The sequence below is a fragment of the Anomaloglossus baeobatrachus genome, chromosome 1, assembly GCF_048569485.1.
Source record: "Anomaloglossus baeobatrachus isolate aAnoBae1 chromosome 1, aAnoBae1.hap1, whole genome shotgun sequence".
NCBI lineage: Eukaryota > Metazoa > Chordata > Amphibia > Anura > Aromobatidae > Anomaloglossus > Anomaloglossus baeobatrachus.
The window spans coordinates 832263943-832283800 of record NC_134353.1 but is presented as its reverse complement, the minus strand read 5'-3'; positions in this window follow the sequence as shown (position 1 = coordinate 832283800).

Genomic DNA, 19858 nt, shown 5'->3' with positions numbered 1-19858 from the left:
GTCGGGGAGCGGGTTACCGGTGGGAATCCATCGCTACCAACATTACACAAGGTGCAGGGAAAGAGACAGTCACCGTTAACTACCGGGGAAAAGCAACAACAGCCGTCCGTGGGAACCGTCTTTCCAGCCGTGTGTTTTACTGAGAACTGTGTCACCGTCTCAGGCTGAGTGAGTACCACCGTGCCGTGAGGCACAGCGCTGCCCCCCCGCGACCCTGCACCTCACCAGGCCCCACACCTGTCCTGCCATCCCTCATCCTACACCCCATCACTGGGCCCCGGGACAACCAACCCCTACCCACGGAGGGGAGAACTAACAACTCTGCTGCTCCCTGTCACCGCTCCCGGGATCCCCATACAGAGCAGCGGTGGTGTTACCAAAAATCACCACAACCGTGGGTGGCGTCACGGACAATAAATCCCCAAAACCAATCCCCCCCTTTTCACTCACGGGCGAGGAGCGCCGCTCGAGTCCCCGGGATCCGGCCCATCGCTCAAGCCACCGAGCAGCAGAGGCCGCTGCAGCAGCGGCAGCCGGACCCGAGCAGTGGGAGAGCGCGGCGTCCCCTCCTCCGCCCGCGACACTCCAAATGAACATCGATTCCATGCCTTTGCAAATGGAGCCTTGCTCATTTTGGGCTTCAAATCTTGAAAAATGGCCAGAGCTCTCCACTTACGCTTTGAAGATTTTGTCGTGTCCAGCTGCCAGCGTTGTCTCTGAACGTGTCTTCAGTGCTGCTGGGTGTGTGCTGACAGATAAGTGCACGTGTCTGTCCAGTGTCTGTCCAGTGACAATGTGGACAGACTAACATTCATCAAAATGAACAAGTCATGGATCCACAAGGAATTTACTACCCCTGTGTCATCCTGGGGAGAGTAAATGCTTGTGGATTTGGAATGTGCTTGATGCAAATCTACCTGTGAAGTGTACAACTGGGGCACAAGTGGTGCCACTGAAGGGGTGGGTGTGTGTGTGGCCCAATTTTTGGAAAAAAGGTAGACTCCGCTTGGAGTAACCCTCGCTTGCTGTGTTTTTTAAAAGGAGCCAAGATGAACAAGTCATGGTTCAGCAAAGACTTTGCTACCTACCCCGGTGTCATCCTGGTTACGGTTAAGGATGGCATATTTTTGAATGTGCTTGATGCAAATCTAGCTGTGAAGTGTACAACTGGGGCACAAGTGCTGCCACTGAAGGGGTGGGTGTGTGTGGGGCCCAATTTTTGGAAAAAAGGGAGACTCCGCTTGGAGTAACCCTTGCTTACATTGTTTTTAAAAATGATCCAAGATGAACAGAGCTGGGATCAGGAAAGACTTAGCTACCTACCCCGGTGTCATCCTGGGGACGGTTAAGGATGGCATATTTTTGAATTTGCTTGATGCAAATCTAGCTGTGAAGTGTACAACTGGGGCACAAGTGCAACCACTGAAGGGGTGGGTGTGTGTGGCCCAATTTTTGGAAAAAAGGGAGACTCCACTTGGAGTAACCCTTGCTTGCTGTGTTTTTTAAAAGGAGCCAAGATGAACAAGTCATGGTTCAGCAAAGACTTTGCTACCTACCCCGGGGTCATCCTGGGGACGGTTAAATATGGCGTATTTTTGATGTGCTTGATGCAAATCTAGCTGTGAAGTGTACAACTGGCGCACAAGTGCTGCTGTGACGCCCTGGGCAAGCCAGGGGTCACAGGTCATCACACCACCACACCCTACACCCCAGTTAGGAACACCAAAGCTAACCCAAAAATCCTTGTTGCCTTCCTCCAGAGGCTGATGTTCACACCAGGGGGTGGGCCAGGCGGTTGGCTCCGCCCACCGAGGAGTTCACAGCTCTGGAGGCGGGAAGAACCAGGAGTTCAGTTCAGGAGGTGAAGGAGTAAACATGGAGAACAGTTAAGGAAGTGAAAGTAGAAGGAAGTGAAGTGGTAGTGGAGCAAAGGAGAAAACTGGAGTAAAGGAGTAACAGTGACAGTAAGAAAGCCTGAAGCTGGTCCGGGTGTGTGCCCCGGACTGAGACAGCAAGGTCAGCAGACGGCGGTGATTGTCCGCAGGGGTGACTGCTCGGAGGTTCCTGGAAGGACCGCGGACGGGTGGTGACCTGGCGTTCTGGAGCAGTGTACAAGGAACAGTCAGCACCAGGGCAGGGGCCTCTCGGACCCCGGCAAGGCTAGGAGTTGCCACAATTTGCCAAATCCATCAGTGAAGGGGACGTCTGTCTCCCAACAACCAAGTCCCGATTGAAGGCAACAGCCCAACCATTAAAATAGAGACACCGCCACCGCCAGGGCACCAGTTTCTAAGGGCCAGCACCTGCGGGCAAAGAGTAGAGCTCCTCCGGTCCAGCTTGAAGCCGGGGAGCGGGTTACCGGTGGGAACCCATTGAAACCATCAACAACATTAGGTGCAGGAAAAGGGACATCACCGTCACCTACTGGGGAAGCAAGTGCAGCCGTCCGTGGGAACCATCTTTCCAGCCGTGTGTTTTACCGAGAACTGTGTTATCGTCTCAGGCTGAGTGAGTACCACAGTGCCGCAAGGCACAGCGCTGCCCCCGCGTCCCTGCGCCCACCAAGCCCTGCATCTCCCACCTCATCACTGGGCCCCGGGATCACCAACCCCTACCCACGGAGGGGCAACACAACAACTTGCTGCTTCACACCATCACTCCCGGGATCCCCACACCGAGCAGCGGTGGTGTCAACAAATCACCACAACCGTGGGTGGCGTCACGGACAATAGACTTTATCCTAAAACTCAATCCCCTTTCACTCACGGGCGAGGAGCGCCGCTCGAGACCCCCGGGATCCGGCCCACCGCTTGAGCCACCACTGAGCAGCAGCAGCCGGACCCGAGCAGAGGGGTGAGCGCAGTGCTGAAACCCTCCTCCCCGCCCGCGACACTGCCACTGAAGGGGTGGGTGTGTGTGTGGCCCAATTTTTGGAAAAAAGGGAGACTCCACTTGGAGTAACTCTTGCTTGCTGTGTTTTTTAAAAGGAGCCAAGATGAACAAGTCATGGTTCAGCAAAGACTTTGCTTTCTACCCCGGGGTCATCCTGGGGACGGTTGAGGATGGCATATTTTTGAATGTGCTTGATGCAAATCTAGCTATGAAGTGTACAACTGGGGCACAAGTGCTGCCACTGAAGGGGTGGGTGTGTGTGGGGCCCAATTTTTGGAAAAAAGGGAGACTCCGCTTGGAGTAACCCTTGCTTACATTGTTTTTAAAAATGATCCAAGATGAACAGAGCTGGGATCAGGAAAGACTTAGCTACCTACCCCGGTGTCATCCTGGGGACGGTTAAGGATGGCGTATTTTTGAATGTGCTTGATGGAAATCTAGCTGTGAAGTGTACAACTGGGGCACAAGTGCTGTCACTGAAGGGGTGGGTGTGTGTGTGGCCCAATTTTTGGAAAAAAGGGAGACTCCGCTTGGAGTAACCTTTGCTTACATTGTTTTTAAAAATGATCCAAGATGAACAGAGCTGGGTTCAGGAAAGACTTAGCTACCTACCCCGGTGTCATCCTGGGGACGGTTAAGGATGGCATATTTTTGAATGTGCTTGATGCAAATTTACCTGTGAAGTGTACAACTGGGGCACAAGTGCTGCCACTGAAGGGGTGGGTGTGTGTGTGGCCCAATTTTTGGAAAAAAGGGAGACTCTGCTTGGAGTAACCTTGCGGTGTTTTACATGATTTTAGAAGGGTGTGCCATGCCTATATCTGTGTCTCCTCCTCTTTTTTCTTGTCCAGCTCTTTTGTTTTCACATGAGTATATGTCCTTGTGTTAGGGCCAGGTGGACGGGCAGACCCAGGAGGTGGATCCACTGGGCCGAACTCCTTGATGATGGTAAGGGGTCCGGTAGCTGGAGCACTACAGGTAGCAGGGCAGTCCGTGCACAAGAGTATAATGGAGAAGTCCCTGGGACCACGGAGTCACTGATGGTAGTCCGGGTGACGGAGCTCAGGTTCGGAAGCCGAGATGATGTCAGGCGGAGTCCGGAACCGTTGGAGCGAGATGACGGGTCACCACAGGGATCCGAGATGGTACGGACTGTCAGGATGGCAGATAAGCAGCGTTCGGGGTGCGGGATGCGGCAGGACCGGATGACGAGGCAGGATCGGCTCTAGAAGAGAGATACGTAAGTATGGCAGAGAGACACAAGGAGACCTGACTCCTAGCTTGGGAAACACGAAGATCAGGCCCCGCCCACTTGGACATTAAACCCCTTTATACCCTGTACCTGTGTGCTTCATTTCCTGTCAATGGACGCTGGCCCTTTAAGAAAGGGTCAATGACCGCGCGCGCGCCCTAATGCGCATGCGCGCGGCCCGGGCGCCAGAAGCCAGAGCAGGAAGCTGAGAGGAGGAAGCAGCAGAGCCAAGCTGGAGCTGAGACGCCAACGGGCGCCGGGAGCGGGGACCAGGACGCCTGGGAAGCGCCGGCAAAGGATGTTGGAGCGCGGGGAGCGGTGGAGACCGGACTGAGGAACCGGGGAGCGAGGCAGGGGAGCCGGGGAGCGTGACAGGTGAGCCGGGGAGCAGCGCAGGGGACCCGGGGAGCGTGACAGTACCCCCCCCCCACGCCCCCCTCCCCGCAACTGGGACAGGAAGGCACGGATCAGCGGAGTACCCACATTCTCCCGGGGCTCCCAGGACCTATCCTCAGGACCATACCCTGCCCAGTCCACCAGGAAGAACTGTCGACCCCGTACGGTCTTCATGGCCACGATATCCCTTACCGCATAGATGTCGTCATCGGCTATAGGAGGAGGAGCCGAACTGGCAGCAGCGGAGAAGGGACCAAGGACAACCGGCTTGAGCAGGGAGACGTGGAAGGAGTTGGGTATCCTCATCGTGGCCGGGAGCTGGAGCTTGTAGGAGACCTCATTGATTTTGCTGAGGACTTTAAACGGCCCGATGTAGCGAGGACCCAGCTTGTAGGATGGTATCTCCAATCGGACGTACTTGGAAGCAAGCCAGACTAGATCACCAGGAGAGAAACACGGAGGGTCCAGATGTCTCTTGTCTGCATGTCTCTTCATCCGCAGGGTAGCACGCCCCAGGGACGCCTTGACAGAGTCCCAAATGGTTGCAAAGTCACGGGCTACAGCATCAGCAGCAGGGACATCCGAAGAAGGCGATACAGGCAATGGAACGGAGGGCTGAAGTCCGTAAACGACATGAAAGGGAGAGCTGGAGGAGGACTCACTGACGTGGTGGTTATGGGAGAACTCAGCCCAAGGAAGAAGCGTGGACCAGTCGTCGTGATGGGCGTTGACGTAGTGTCGTAAGAAGGAGGTCAAGATTTGATTGACCCTTTCCACTTGGCCATTAGACTGAGGATGGTAGGCAGAAGAAAAGTCCAGAGTCACTCCCAGATGTTTGCAGAGAGCCATCCAGAAGCGGGAGGTGAACTGAGTTCCTCTGTCGGACACGATGTGTGATGGAAAGCCATGCAAGCGGAAGATGTGATGTATATAGGCGTCCGCGAGTTCCTGAGCAGAGGGCAGTCCAGCCATAGGGACGAAATGAGCCATTTTAGAGAACCGGTCCACCACGACCCATATGACTGTGTGTCCGGAGGACAATGGCAAGTCCGTAATAAAGTCCATTGCAATGTGTTGCCACGGAACTGAGGGTATAGGCAGAGGCAGAAGACGGCCATAAGGCAGATGTTTGGGCGTCTTGTTCCTGGCACAAGAGGGGCAGGCAGAGACAAAAGCAGCGACGTCCGTGCGAAGGGATGGCCACCAGTAATGACGTACAATCGCACTCCATGTTCTCTTTTGACCAGCATGACCGGCTGTTTTCGAGGCATGGCCCCAGTGTAACACTTTTTGCCTATCAGTCTCAGAGACATAGGTCTTCCCGGGCGGTATCTGGGCCAGGGTGACTGGAGCCACCGGAATGATTTTACTAGGACAAATGATGGGTTGGGATGTCACCTCCTCCTGCTCCATGGGCATGAAAGACCTGGACAAGGCATCAGCGCGTACATTCTTGTCCGCGGGTCGGAAATGGAGCTGGAAATCGAACCTGGCAAAGAACAAGGACCACCTGGCTTGCCGTGGGTTCAGTCGCTGAGCGGACCGCAGGTATTCCAGGTTCTTGTGGTCCGTGTAAATGATTACGGGGTACACTGCTCCTTCCAGAAGGTAGCGCCATTCCTCCAGAGCCAGGTTTACTGCCAATAGCTCTCGGTCACCGATGGTGTAGTTGCGTTCAGGTGCTGAGAAGCTCTTGGAGAAGAAACCGCAAGTCACCATCTTCCCGGAGGAGGACTTCTGCATGAGCACTGCTCCGGCTCCCGAGGAGGAGGCATCCACCTCCATGGTGAACTGGCGGTTTAACTCCGGACGATGGAGCACAGGAGAGGAGGCAAATGCCCGCTTCAGAGAGCCAAATGCGGCGTCGGCCGCAGGTGACCAGTCCTTTGGATTAGCCTCCTTCTTGGTCAAGGCGGAGAGAGGAGCGGTCAGAGCAGAGAAGTGAGGGATGAACTGGCGGTAGTAGTTGGCGAATCCCAGAAAGCGTTGGATTGCCTTCAGTCCAGAAGGAGGAGGCCAGTTGAGAATGGAGGAGACCTTCTTTGGATCCATCTGCAGTCCGGTATCGGAGATGATGTAACCTAGGAAGGGGAGAGAAGACTGCTCAAAGACACACTTCTCGTACTTGGCGTACAGACGATTCTCTCTCAGTCTTTGTAGAACCAGCTGCACGTTCTCTCTGTGGGTCTGGAGATCCGGAGAGAAGACAAGGATATCATCCAGATACACCACCACACAGACGTGAAGAAAGTCCCGGAAAACGTCGTTCACCAATTCTTGAAAGACTGCTGGTGCGTTACACAGACCGAAGGGCATCACGCAGTATTCATAGTGCCCATCGCGAGTATTGAACGCGGTCTTCCATTCGTCCCCAGAGCGGATGCGGACCAGGTTGTAGGCACCCCGAAGGTCCAATTTGGTGAACACACGAGCTCCTCTAAGCCGGTCAAACAATTCGGGGATGAGCGGCAGAGGGTACTTGTTTTTCACGGTGATTTGGTTCAATCCCCGGTAGTCTATACATGGGCGTAAGTCGCCCTCTTTCTTCTTCACGAAGAAGAAGCCTGCTCCAGCAGGAGAGGAGGATCTCCGAATGAATCCCCTTGCCAGGCTCTCTGTGATGTAAGTAGACATGGCCCTTGTTTCGGCTGGAGACAATGGATATATCCGTCCTCGAGGTGGTGTTGTTCCCGGGAGCAGGTCGATGGCACAATCGTACGGACGATGTGGCGGAAGTACCTCAGATTCCTTTTTATCAAAGACGTCCGCGAAGGACCAATAGGCCGAGGGCAGTCCTGGTAGGTTCTCTGGAACCGGAGGTTGTCGGATGGGTTGTATGGTCTTCAGACAGTTCTCATGGCACGAAAAGCCCCATCGGGTGATTTCACCAGTGCCCCAGCTGACTGATGGTTCGTGTGTCCGTAACCAGGGAAGTCCCAGCAGGATTTGATGGGACATGTGTGGGAGGACGTAGAGAGCGATGTTCTCGGTGTGCAGGGCACCGATACGCAGTTCGACCGGCCTGGTGATCCAGGAGATGGTGTCAGATAGGGGTCTCCCATCCACAGAGGCAATCACGAGGGGTTTGTCAAGTGGAGTAACAGGCACCTGGTACTTGTCCACCGTGGCCTGCTGGATGAAATTGCCTGCTGCCCCGGAATCGAGGTACGCCTCAGCCGTGAACCGCGTCTCTCCCGTTGTCACTTGCACAGTCCACGTAACCGGGTCTGAGAGAGTCCCAGCACCTAGGGTGGCCTCTCCTACCAACCCTAGGCTTTGGAGTTTCCCGGCCTCTCTGGACAGGAGCGTAGCAGGTGTGTGCCCTCTCCGCAGTAGAAGCAGAGGCCCTTGGCGAGCCGCTATGCTCGACGTTGTTCAGACTGCCGCACACGGTCGATCTGCATGGGCTCGTGGACGGAGACACCAGATGCCGTTGACTGTAGTACGGCGGGCTTCTGCGGAGGAGAGGAATGCCGTACCGGACGTCTCTCACGGGACACCTCTTTGGATCGCTCCTGAAAGCGAATGTCCACTCGAGTCGCTAGGGTAATCAGGGCATCCAGGGTGGACGGTACGTCACGACCAGCCAGCTCATCTTTAATTCGACCCGAGAGTCCTTCCCAGAAGGCGGCGGTTAGGGCCTCGTTGTTCCAGCCGAGTTCCGAAGCCAAGGTGCGAAAACGGATTGCGTATTGACCCACCGTCAGAGTCCCCTGACGTAACCGGAGAAGAGATGAAGCAGACGCGGAGGCGCGTCCGGGCTCGTCAAAGGTGCCACGAAATGCCTGCAGGAACTCCTGGATGTTCGTGGTCACAGGATCCTCCTTTTCCCACAAAGGGTTCATCCACGCCAGTGCCTCACCCTCTAGATGGGACATGATGAAGGCGACCTTGGCTTGGTCGGAGGCAAACAAATGCGGCAGCTGCGTGAAATGGAGGGAGCATTGGTTTATGAAACCCCTGCAGGTCTTGGGATCTCCGGCGTACCGGGGTGGTGAGGCCAAACGAAGTCTGGAAGCATCCGAAGAGGCTGCCACGGGGGCTGGAGCCGTGGATTGGCTAGTGGAAGCCCGAGACGCTGAAGATGTAATCGACGCTTGTAGCGTGTTCAGGCGGGCATCCACCGAAGTCATGAAGTTCAGCATGCGGGTCTGGGTCTCATGCTGGCGTTGGAGTTCCTCCTGCAAGGCCGCTAGTGCTTCAGCGGGATCCATGGCCTGATCTTACTGTTAGGGCCAGGTGGACGGGCAGACCCAGGAGGTGGATCCACTGGGCCGAACTCCTTGATGATGGTAAGGGGTCCGGTAGCTGGAGCACTACAGGTAGCAGGGCAGTCCGTGCACAAGAGTATAATGGAGAAGTCCCTGGGACCACGGAGTCACTGATGGTAGTCCGGGTGACGGAGCTCAGGTTCGGAAGCCGAGATGATGTCAGGCGGAGTCCGGAACCGTTGGAGCGAGATGACGGGTCACCACAGGGATCCGAGATGGTACGGACTGTCAGGATGGCAGATAAGCAGCGTTCGGGGTGCGGGATGCGGCAGGACCGGATGACGAGGCAGGATCGGCTCTAGAAGAGAGTTACGTAAGTATGGCAGAGAGACACAAGGAGACCTGACTCCTAGCTTGGGAAACACAAAGATCAGGCCCCGCCCACTTGGACATTAAACCCCTTTATACCCTGTACCTGTGTGCTTCATTTCCTGTCAATGGACGCTGGCCCTTTAAGAAAGGGTCAATGACCGCGCGCGCGCCCTAATGCGCATGCGCGCAGCCCGGGTGCCAGAAGCCAGAGCAGGAAGCTGAGAGGAGGAAGCAGCAGAGCCGAGCTGGAGCTGAGACGCCGACGGGCGCCGGGAGCGGGGACCAGGACGCCTGGGAAGCGCCGGCAAAGGATGCTGGAGCGCGGGGAGCGGTGGAGACCGGACTGAGGAACCGGGGAGCGAGGCAGGGGAGCCGGGGAGCGTGACAGGTGAGCCGGGGAGCAGCGCAGGGGACCCGGGGAGCGTGACACCTTGTCACTTTCCCATGTGTTTGTGTTGTGTTGTGAGTTGTTTGTCACCTTTTGGACACCTTTGAGGGTGTTTTCTAGGTGTTTTTATGTGTTTGTGATTGCCTACCATTGTTTCCTATGTGGTTCGAGTGGTTCGCCGAACCGGTTCGCCGAACCGAACTCGAACGAGACCTCCATTCGGCGAACCGAACTCGAGCCGAACCGCGACCGGTTCGCTCATCTCTATTCACTACATAACTAATTCCATCATATTAATATTTTTACCCGTGGACGGAGGGGGGTTTAATATAATATAACAGATTTGTATAGTTGGTAAATATGTATAATATTTGCCTCAGCCTTTCTATAAGAGCAAATATGATTAAATAATGAGTCCTCCCTTCTGTCATACGCTGCCAGTTCCATGTCGTCCATGTTTATAATGAAGGACATCGCCAGTCAGTATGTGTCGGTGAGTTGCCACTTTTTAGAAATAAACTCATGAATTGTATACAGATGATATGATGCTGTACGTCTTCTTAGGACATTCTGCTTCCATATCAATCAAACCATGAAAAACAAGGCTGCATCATTTTAAAAATTAAAATGGCACAAAAAGGAAACAAAATAATCTCTTCTTGGCGTCTTTCTACAATTTAACCTAATTTCGTCTCAGTGATATATGTGATGATGGAAAAGTATAGAAATAAACAGGATTAGTGTATTAAGTGTGTATATTTTATTTTCATACAGTATGAAAACAAATTGAATAATATATAAAATAGCATAGAGATTAATAGAGAGAGCTTCTGGAGGACATGCATGTAGTCTCCTTGTTATGAAAAGAAATGTGGCTGTCACCGCTCCAACCTCTGTCTTTCCACTGATATTGGAATGCAGAAGAGTCACAGTGCCTTCACTTTTGTCTCCCCAGTTTTATACTTCTGTCCTTCAGCACCGGGCATTTAATGTATTCATTATAAGGGTCACCTACTGCTGTCTGTTCCGCTGCCAGCTTGACAAGCATCACATCCTTTTCATTCCCTTGGGCAAAACCATTATATTAGTGTAACTTTCTATATACATTGTGATATATGTACTGAACATTAGAAAATGTACTGTTACAATTAGATTGTGCGTACAAAAAAAAGAGATTCTTACAAACCATTACCAAATATTATACAGTCAGCTGCTTGAAATATACCAGTCTGTCCATCTCTGATGAATAGGGACTAGTGATGAGCGAGCATGCTTGTAACTACTCGGTACTCGCACGAGTATCGCTGTACTCGGGCTGCTCGGCGGGGACCGAGTAATCTCGCGATACTCGTGCTGTACTCGTGGTCTTCATCCCTGCATGTTGGCGCTCTTTTGAGAGCCAGCCCTCATGCAGGGATTGGCTGGCAGACCACTGCAATGCCACAGCCCTGTTAGTTGTGGAATTGCAGTGATTGGCCGGCCTGCACAGCGTGACCGAGCATTTATACCGGCCAGCGCGCTGTGCTCTGCTCACAGCTATCCAGACAGTGAGTGCAGGGTGAGTGTCGCTGATTCAGGGAAAGCTTTGCGGCCCTTTATAGCTTTTTCAGTTGCAGGGCTGCAAACAGTGTGACCAAAAGTCCTTCTCAGGACTATTCTAGTTGTATACAGGCAGGCAGGGTATAGCCAGGTCGGAGTACAGTAGCAGAGTCCTTCTCAGGACTATTGTTGCTATATACAGGCAGGGTATAGCCAGGTCTGAATACAGGCTAGTGACCAGAAGAGTCCTTGTCAGGACTATTGTACCAGTATACAGGCAGGCAGGCAGGCAGGGTATATATAGCCATTCCTAGTGGTGACCGTATACCAGCCTTCATCATATCTGGGGCTGGTGTACACAGTCTAAAACAGTCCAGATAGTGTCTGACTTGTCTGTAATTGTCGCTCCCCAAAAAAACCTGTTAGGTTCTTATTGCGTCCGTGCTTGGTTTTTAAAACCGCACGTGTGTGCCTGTCGGTGGCAGCGTACAGGTGCACGTGTGTGCAATTTCCACAAACTTTGATATAACGCACAAGTAGTGAATACACGTCAGCACAGCATTGCAAAATGCGCAAGGGCATTGGCAAGGAACAAGGAAGTGGACGTGATGGTGGTGCAGGCAGAGGCCGAGGTCGTGGGCAAGCTCTAATTTCGCCACAACAAAGGGCCACATCTAGTCGCTCGCACGTCCTGTCCCAAATTCTTGGGGACCGCAGCAGTACACCGCTCTTGAACCAAGACCAGTGTCAACAGGTTGTTAGTTGGATAGCAGATAATGCTTCCAGTCAGATTGGCACCACCACAAACACTCTGTCTTCCACACGGTCAAGTGTCAGTAGCCGTGATACTGCACCGCACATTTATGAACCTGACCCTCCTTCCTACCACCAGGCTGAGTACACGTCCTCCTCGGACATTAATGATCCCACACTTGGACACTCGGAAGAGCTGTTCACGTTTCCATTCACACATTCTGGCCTCTCGCCAGCTCATATTGAAGTGGGTCATGAGGAGATCGTCTGTACAGATGGCCAAATATTTGAGCAGCCACGTTCTCACGAAGTTGGCAACGTGTCTCAACAAGTGGTGGACGATGATGAGACACAATTGTCAGGAAGTCAGGAGGAGGAGCAGGGTGCGGAAGAGGAAGACGACGTGGTGGATGATCCAGTAACTGACCCAACCTGGCAGGAGGATATGCAGAGCGAGGACAGCAGTGCACAGGGGGAGGGAGGCGTAGCATCACAACAGGCAGTAAGAAGCAGGGTGGTGGCCCCAGGCAGAAGTCAGGCAACCGTTCCCCGGAACAACACAACGACACAAGGTGCCTGTACAAATGTTAGGTCTTCCCGAGTCTGGCAGTTATTTAAGTTGGATCCAGATGATTCTAAAAAGGCCATTTGCAACACCTGCCGTGCCAGCATCAGCAGGGGTACCAAAACTAGCAGCCTGACCACCACCAGCATGATCAGGCACATGTCAGCCAAGCACCCGACTTTGTGGGAAGTACAACAGAGTCGAGGAGCAGTGCTTGCTGATGTCACTGCTACGTCTTCGCTGGTTGTGCATGCGAGCCAATCCCCTGTCCATGCTGCCTGCGAACAAGCCTCCTCCACTCCTGCACCTGCAGTTGCCTACGCAGAAAGAACACCATCATCAAGCACGTCCTTGTCCCAGCGCAGCGTTCAGTTATCCATTCAGCAAACCTTTGAACGCAGGCGCAAATACACTGCCAACACCCCACATGCCACAGTTCTAAATGCTAACATTTCGCGACTGCTTGCGCTGGAAATGTTGCCTTTTAGGCTGGTGGAGACAGAAGCATTCCATGACCTGATGGCGGCAGCTGTCCCACGTTACTCGGTCCCCAGCCGCCACTATTTCTCCCGGTGTGCCGTCCCCGCGTTGCATAACCACGTGTCACAAAACATCACACGTGCCCTGAACAACGCTGTTTCACCCAAGGTCCACCTAACCACAGACACGTGGACAAGTGCTTGTGGGCAAGGCCGCTACATCTCGTTGACGGCACACTGGGTTAATATTGTGGAAGCTTGGACCCAGTCTGAGCGAGGGACGGAACACGTCCTTCCCACACCAAGGTTTGCAGGCCCTACCTCAGTCAGTGTTTCACCCACACTCTACAGCTCCGGAATGTCATGCTCTTCAGCCTCCTCCTCCTCCTGCGCATCCTCATCCACTGTACCCTCCACACCAGTTCCAAGCTGGAAGCACTGCAGCACTGCCTCGGCGAAGCGGCAACAGGCTGTGCTGAAGCTAATCTGCATAGGTGACAAACCCCACAATGCAGAAGAGCTGTGGACAGCTCTGAAACAGCAGGCAGATCACTGGCTCACACCTCTGAACCTAAAGCCAGGAAAGGTCGTGTGTGACAATGGCCGGAACCTGGTGGCGGCTTTGAGGCGAGGCCAGCTGACACATGTTCCATGCGTGGCCCATGTGCTCAACCTCGTGATTCAGCGGTTTCTAAAGTCATACCCAGAGCTGTCTGATCTGCTGGTAAAAGTTCGCCGCCTGTCTGCACATTTTCGAAAGTCACCTACTGCTTCAGCCGGCCTTGCCGGCTTTCAGCGCAGTTTGCATCTTCCGGCTCACAGACTGGTGTGTGATGTCCCCACGCGTTGGAATTCAACTCTGCACATGTTGGTCTGGATATGTGAGCAGAAGAGGGCAGTTGTTGAGTACCTGCATCACCTAAGCCGTCGGGAAATGGTTCAAATTCCACACATAACACCTGAGGAATGGAGATGGATGTCAGACCTATGTACCATCCTCCAAAACTTTGAGGACTCCACCAAGATGGTGAGTGGTGATGACGCCATTATTAGCATCACCATACCGCTACTCTGCCTTCTAAAACGGTCTCTGCTGAAAAACAAACATGATGCATTGCAGGCGGAGCGCGATGAGTTGCAGCAAGAAACAGTAGTGGGTGTGGGTGATAACACACAGCCCAGCCTCGTCTCATCACAACGTGCAGTGGAGGACTATGACGAGGAGGAGGATGAAGACATGGAGCAACTCTCTGGCCAAATTGAGGATATGACATGCACACCAGTCATATCCTCGGTTCAGCGTGGCTGGCCAGAGGACAGGGTAGATGAGGAGGAGGAGGAGGAGGAGGAGGACAGCATGTTCAGTCATCTTGTTGGTCAGGCTACTGAAGTCCTGGCTGTTAAGAGTCTGGCGCACATGGCTGACTTTATGGTAAGCTGCCTGTCTCGTGACCCTCGTGTTAAGAACATCTTGGCCGACAATCATTACTGGTTGGTAACACTGTTAGACCCACGCTACAAGGAGAACTTTTTGTCTCTTATTCCCGTGGAGGAGAGGTCAACCAAAATGCAGCAGTTCCGGAAGGCCATAGTCACGGAAGTAGGCAAAGCATTCCCCTCACAAAACGCTAGCGGCATAGGTCAGGAATCATTGGACAACCGAGGCGTACAGCTGAGAGAGGCACAAGTCCAATCCGCCAGAGGTAGGGGAACAGTCTTTAAGATGTGGGACAGTTTTCTCAGCCCCTCACGTACCACAGCCCCTGAAGTGCGGGGTAGTGCCACAAGAAATCCTAAGTTTGCCCAGATGCTGAAGGAGTACCTTGCAGATCGAACAACTGTACTCCGACATTCCTCTGTGCCTTACAATTATTGGGTATCCAAGCTGGACACGTGGCATGAATTGGCTCTCTACGCCTTGGAAGTCCTGGCCTGCCCTGCCGCTAGCGTTTTGTCAGAGCGTGTTTTTAGTGCCGCAGGTGGAATCATTACAGATAAACGCACCCGCCTGTCAACTGAAAATGCTGACAGGCTGACTCTGATCAAGATGAACAAGGGTTGGATTGGGCCAGACTTCACCACACCACCAGCAAATGAGAGCGGAATTTAAAGTTTGCCATGTACCTCCACTCACCCATGGGTACACACTTCTGGACTTTGGATAATCGCTGGACTGCTCCTCCTTCTCCTCATGCGCCACCATGATGACCGTTACAAATTGCAATACTTAGGCCTTTGTTTCAGGTATACCCCCAGTGGTAAATTTTTTCGCCCATTCTTTGCAGAATGGACATTACAATGACAGGAGAACCGCTCCTTTGCAATGGGAACAATGTTTTGAGGCCCTCATGCACGTCTCTATCCAGGGACAACGTGGAGCCTCCCAATTTTTGGCTGCCCTGCCAAAGGGCTATACTACAATAGACCCACTTCCTTCCAATGGGCACTTCAGGTTTACAGGCCCTCATGCACGTCTCTACCCAGGGACAACGTGGAGCCTCCCAATTTTTGGCTGCCCTGCCTAAGGGCTATACTATAATACACCCACTTCCTGACAATGGACACTTAATGTTTTGAGGCCCTCATGCACGTCTCTATCCAGGGACAACGTGGAGCCTCCCAATTTTTGGCTGCCCTGCCAAAGGGCTATACTACAATAGACCCACTTCCTTCCAATGGGCACTTCAGGTTTACAGGCCCTCATGCACGTCTCTACCCAGGGACAACGTGGAGCCTCCCAATTTTTGGCTGCCCTGCCTAAGGGCTATACTATAATACACCCACTTCCTGACAATGGACACTTAATGTTTTGAGGCCCTCATGCACGTCTCTATCCAGGGACAACGTGGAGCCTCCCAATTTTTGGCTGCCCTGCCAAAGGGCTATACTACAATAGACCCACTTCCTTCCAATGGGCACTTCAGGTTTACAGGCCCTCATGCACGTCTCTACCCAGGGACAACGTGGAGCCTCCCAATTTTTGGCTGCCCTGCCTAAGGGCTATACTATAATACACCCACTTCCTTCCAATGGGCACTTCAGGTTTACAGGCCCTCATGCACGTCTCTACCCAGGGACAACGTGGAGCCTCCCAATTTTTGGCTGCCCTGCCTAAGGGCTATACTATAATACACCCACTTCCTGACAATGGACACTTAATGTTTTGAGGCCCTCATGCACGTCTCTATCCAGGGACAACGTGGAGCCTCCCAATTTTTGGCTGCCCTGCCAAAGGGCTATACTACAATAGACCCACTTCCTTCCAATGGGCACTTCAGGTTTACAGGCCCTCATGCACGTCTCTACCCAGGGACAACGTGGAGCCTCCCAATTTTTGGCTGCCCTGCCTAAGGGCTATACTACAATAGACCCACTTCCTTACAATGGGCACTTCAGGTTTACAGGCCCTCATGCACGTCTGTATGCAGGGGCATTGGTGAACCTCACAATTTTGGACTGCCCTGGCAAAGGAAAATACTACAAAGACTCACTTCCTCAAAATGGGCACATTAGACTCAAGAGGCCTTCATGTACGTCTCTTCTCAGGGACATCGGAGTGCCACACAATGTTTTCACGTAAAATCTTTCATGTATTAATCTCAAAAAGTAACATACACCAGCTCTATCTTACTATTGGGTATGTGCCCTTAACATTTCCGCCATGAAAAATCATTTTGGGGTCATTTTGGAAGGTTTTCTGGTGAGTCCGTAAAAATGGCGTAAAACGCGGACAAAATTGTTCACAGCTGTGACTTTTCAGTGATAAATGCTTCAAGGGGTCTTCCCCATGCTGTTGCCATGTCATTTGAGCACTCTTCTGAGACTTTTGTGACATTTTTAGGGTTTCTCCATGCTGCCGGGGGGTCATTTCACAAAAATACTCGGGTCTCCCATAGGATAACATTGGGCTCGTTGCTCGGGCCGAGTACACGAGTATCTTGGGAGGCTCGGCCCGAGCTTCGAGCACCCGAGCTTTTTAGTACTCGCTCATCACTAATAGGGACATGCCATGCTCGCTGCAGTCTTAGTGCAGCATGGTATTTCACAGCGTATTTTTACACCTAACGTTTTTAATATTTTAAGGTCAATGTGACCAGAATTTCAGTTGCGTTCTCTTAACTTCTCATGAAACAAGCAAACTTTTAGGCTATGTGCGCATTTTCTTAAGGAAAATCCGGACCCTCTTAAAGAATCTCGCACCCGCAGTAAAAGACCGCACCAAAACCGCAATGAAATCCGCATGCGGTTCTACCGCGGTTTGCCGTGGATTTACCACTTATTTGCCTCAAGTTGGTCCCTGCAGATTTTTACCATTATCTATGGCAAAATCCGCAGGTACCTGCAGAAAAGAAGTGACATACTCATTAATTCTGCAGCGGAAAATTCGCGGGTAAATCCACAGGTATAAAAAAACGCAGTGTGTGCATAGCATTTTTTATACCCATAGGATTTGCTGGGGAATGACTGTAGCAATGTTAGCACATTTTCTGCAGCAAATCCACGGCAAATCCACGGAAAAATCCGCAACGTGTGCACAGGGCCTAAGGCCCTGTGCGCACAATGCGGATTTAACTCGGATTTTGCGGTTTTGGAGCGTTTTTTACCGCGGGTGCGAGATTCTTTAAGAGGGTCCGGATTTTCCTTAAGAAAAAGGCCCTTTGTAGTGCGCACGTAACCTTAGACCTCATTCAGGTATGTTTTTTCACCCATGAATTCTCAGTGTTTTTCATGGACAGGACATGTACAGGATATTAGTCCATGATGTGGTCCACACACATGTGTTTTTTTGCACTCCGTTTGTCTACATAAAAAAATCAGATGCATGTCCTTTTTTATCTCAGTCACAGATAAAAATTACCCATTCAAGTCTGTGGGCCCGTGAAAATCAAATCAATCACCCTGTGCAATTTGTGTGCTGCCCATTTTTACCATTGTAATGGATAGAAGTTTTACAACTGTTTTTTGCAGATGGTGAAAATATTCAACCGCACTTTGTTGAAAATTGGTCCATTTCTTGTCACATGCAAGAAAAAAATGGACGTCGCAATGACACCAAAATATTGGGATGGAAATTGTTAAGATTTTACCGAAATCTGTAGAAACATATATTTAGTATTTTTTGGACTATAAGGTGTTAGGAAGCACACCAATTTAGGTGGCAGAAAATTGGAAAATCAATTCTCCTGCTAATTACAACTTTTCAGGAGGTGTAAAGTGGAAAGGTCATTATCACTCATTTTCTAATTTTAATGCACTAGGGAAGAATAGGGATGTAATAGAGCTCTTGTTAGTGTTTATCTGCAGTGTGTATTATACACACACAGCTCAACTACAAATGTGCAAATATACACAGAGCTCTGCTACATACACATATAGACACACAGCTCTGCGACAACCACATACAGACACACCCAGCTTTGCTACATGGACATAGACATACACAGCTCTGCTACATATGCACATGTACACATACACCTTTGTTACATTCAAACTATATGCACATAGACTCACAAAGCTCTTCTACATGCACATTTATAGACAAAACACAGCTCTGCTTCATATGCACATATTGACACACAATTCTGTCACATATGCACATATAGATACACACAGCTCTGCTGTATAAACACTACATGCACATTAACAAACACAGAGCTTTGCTTCATGCACATTTATACACACACAACTCTGCTACATGGAAATTTACATACCCACATAACTTTGATACACGTACATTTACTTATACATATAGCTTTGCTCCACCAAATTTAAATACACACACAGCTCTGCTACATGCACATCCACATATAATCACATAGCGCTGCTACCTGCACATTTTACACATGCAGCTCTGTTACATGCATATTTATATACACACACTATACGTTACCACATTTCGACATTTCGCAGTTCCTTCCAGGTCATTTGACTGATCACATGACCTGAGTTAATCAAGTGAAAGGTCCTTGAGCTGCTCATCTTTTACAGCTTCAGTGTTAGTCCTGGCAGATTCCTCTCCTGCTCTGCACTGCATCATATAGATCAGTGTGCATCTGAAGGAGAGAGAGACGTTCTTGCTGTGATCAGGGAGGATGCTGTTTCAGCATTCACCTTCATCACAGTAAGCTTCCTCTGGACTATAAGGCCTAAGCCACACGGTGAGAAAATCAGTGCGAGTGTAGTGCAATAAAACAGTGCATTCCACTCAGACCAATATTAGCCTGGGTGTCAGCACTAGAGTTGAGCACGGTTCGCGGTTCGAGGTTCTCCAGTTCGGGGCTCGAGTGATTTTTGGGGCTGTTCGAGATCGAACTAGAACTCGAGCTTTTTGCAAAAGCTCGATAGTTCTAGATACGTTCGAGAACGGTTCTAGCAGCAAAAAGCAGGGCTCTTTACAGCTACAGTGTGCAGGAGCCATCGCTGGCAGCCTGCCACAAGCTGGTAACCAAGATAAACATCGGGTATCCAAGCAAAGCGCTTTGGTTAGTAACCCGATGTTTATCTTAGTTACGTGCAGGAAGCCCACACTTCCCGCTCAGCTCGCTCCGCCCCCTCCTGCCCGCGGCATGTATACATACATATACACACACGCACACACACACACACACTCTCACACATGCAACCCCCCCCCCCCGCTCGGCTTACCTGCGGTGATGAAGTCCCGCCATCCCGACCTCAGCGCTGTCACTGTCCTCCATGGCCGCCGCTTGTCACATCACCTATCGCTTCCGACCCGAGACTGACACTGGCGGTGACGTCACGGACCTCTCGCGATGCTTGATGTGAAGGCGCCGGTCATTGACCTCAGTGACAGGGGCTGTCAGTGTGCTGGAGATCAGCGCAGGTAATGTACCTCGCTGACAGCAGCACTTGTCATGCCCTGCAGTGACCTGGGCTGACCCATTGATGTTAGCTCAGGTCACTGCATTGCTCTCCCAGCCAATGGGGAACATCCTGCTCTTCATTGACTGGGACAGTGTGGATCGTCATGGCAACCCCTTGGATTACACC